Here is a 2,419-nt window from a genome sequence, read left to right as displayed (position 1 = left end):
CAATAGACACAATCATAAGGAAACCTAAAAGTTCAAGAAAAGGTTCACAATCAAAGACTCTCTAAGATTTTTGCATGAACATGTTAAGGACTAATTAACATGAAAGATTTGACTCAAATCAAATAATAGGCTAAAAGAATTTCATGCACTCATGAACAAATGAGTTAGACAAAGAAACAAGAAAATAAAATTCAGCACAACATAAGAAATCTTATGTGACAAGTTTCATGACTAGACATGACTTCTATGACAAAACTACAATAGGTGAACAAGTCACTCTAGATTTTTGAGGTTTTCTTCTACTTTAATATTTTTGTAAGAATTTTGTGGTTTAGGTTTCAGCCACAAAAAATAACCAGACAAAACTCAAAGGAACCTAAACTCAACACAATTCATGGCTTCTGAATCATAGGAAACAACCCATTTTTAATATTATTAGTTTCGTATTCCAGTTTACTTGTTCTGCTCCTTAAATCACAAAACAAACAAACCCCCCCCCCCCAATCGTTACTGTTACTGCAAGTATATTATGAACATTTGGTTTATCATTGCTCGTTGGGAAACAACCTAGGATCACTTCCTAGTTACTGCATTTTCATGTTTATTTGATTCGGTTACGGCCTTGATCAAATTTGGCGCCGTTGCCGGGGAGCAGTGTCCAAAGGTTCATAATAGCTAGCGTTGTGTGTTTAATTCTTTCGTGTTTTATGTTTAATTGTTAGTATGTGTGTTAGTGTTGTTTAATGTCCTGATAATTTGTTTAGTGTGTGTTCTGTTTCAGTTTTCCTATTAAGCGCTTCCCCTGTTTCAGTCTTGGGTGTTTTGCTTTGTATATTGTTTTGCGACGGACTTAGCAACCCCTTTTGCTTGCGGCAAAATAGAGTAGTAGTAGAAATCATGTAGCGACGGATTTTAGCGACCACCCATGCTGAATTATTTTGGATTTTTTGTTTTAGTAGCTAAGGTTGTTATTTTTGGCTGAATTTTTTTGTGGTGACTTCTTTCAATCCATATTTTTTGGGAAAAATAGCAAGAACCTTTAGTTTGGTCAGATTTGAAAGTTCCAAAAAAGTAGCAAATTTTGTGTTTATCAAAACTTCAAACGGCCATAACTTTTGCTCCGGTTATCAGAATCACAATTATTATATACGTATTTGGGGTAGAAAAAAATTTCCTACGATTTTGAACATTCTGATTTTGAGCATTATAATTTTGAGCATTCTGATTACTGGTGAATCTATGCATTCTGTTATTGGTGATTTTGATCATCTAGATTTTGAGCATTATAATTTTGAGCATTATGATTCTGAGCATTCTGATTTTGAACATTCTGAGAACATGGCACAACCTCCACCCCGTGAGAGGACTCTAAGGGAAATGGCTGCACCTGATTTCACCTACGAAAGCTTGTGCATCCAATACCCTGATGAGGATGTCCCATATGTTCTTAAAACTGGACTGATTCATTTGCTTCCAAAGTTTCATGGCCTTGCAGGTGAAGACCCGCACAAACATTTGAAGGAATTTCATATTGTCTGCTCCACCATGAAACCCCCAGATGTCCAAGAGGATCATATATTTCTGAAGGCTTTTCCTCATTCTTTAGAGGGAGTGGCAAAGGACTAGTTGTATTACCTTGCTCCACGGTCCATCACGAGCTGGGATGACCTTAAGAGAGTATTCTTAGAAAAAAATTTCCCTGCTTCTAGGACCACAACCATCAGGAAGGATATCTCAGGTATTAGACAACTTAGTGGAGAGAGCCTGTATGAGTACTGGAAGAGATTTAAAAAACTATGTGCCAGTTGCCCTCACCATCAGATTTCGGAGCAACTTGTTCTCCAATATTTTTATGAAGGACTCAGTAATATGGAGAGAAGTATGATAGATGCTGCCAGTGGTGGAGCCCTTGGAGACATGACTCCTGTTGAAGCCAGAAATTTAGTTGAGAAGATGGCTTCCAACTCCCAACAGTTTAGCGCCAGAAATGATGTTATAGTCATTAGAGGAGTGCATGAGATAGCTACAAACTCAGCTGCCTCATCTGAAACTAAGAAGCTTGAAGGCAAACTGGATGCATTGGTTAACTTGGTAACCCAGCTGGCCTTGAACCATAAATTTGTACCTGTTGCAAGGGTCTGTGGATTGTGCTCCTTTACTAACCACCATACAGACCTTTGCCCTTCCATGCAGTAACCTGGAGCAATTGAGCAGCCCGAAGCTTATGCTGCAAACATTTACAATAACCTCAACCTCAGCAGCAAAATCAACCACAACAGAACAATTATGACCTCTCCAGCAACAGATACAACCCTGGATGGAGGAATCACCCTAATCTCAGATGGTCTAGCCCTCAGCAACAACAATAGCAGCCTGCTCCTTCCTTCCAAAATGCTGCTGGCCCAAGCAGACCATACAT

General features: G+C 38.7%; 1 non-coding gene across 1 annotated transcript; it reads right to left on the bottom strand.

Annotated features, from left to right (window-relative positions):
• Positions 1–1,716: 1,716 nt before the first annotated feature.
• LOC114404028 lies at positions 1,717–1,823 on the bottom strand. The gene has a single exon (XR_003664788.1). It is a non-coding gene; the product is annotated as a small nucleolar RNA R71 (small nucleolar RNA).
• Positions 1,824–2,419: the final 596 nt, after the last annotated feature.

This window comes from Glycine soja, chromosome 20 (genome assembly GCF_004193775.1).
Source record: "Glycine soja cultivar W05 chromosome 20, ASM419377v2, whole genome shotgun sequence".
Classification (NCBI taxonomy): domain Eukaryota; kingdom Viridiplantae; phylum Streptophyta; class Magnoliopsida; order Fabales; family Fabaceae; genus Glycine; species Glycine soja.
Note: the sequence above shows the minus strand (reverse complement) of the source record. Positions and strands in the feature narration are given on the sequence as shown.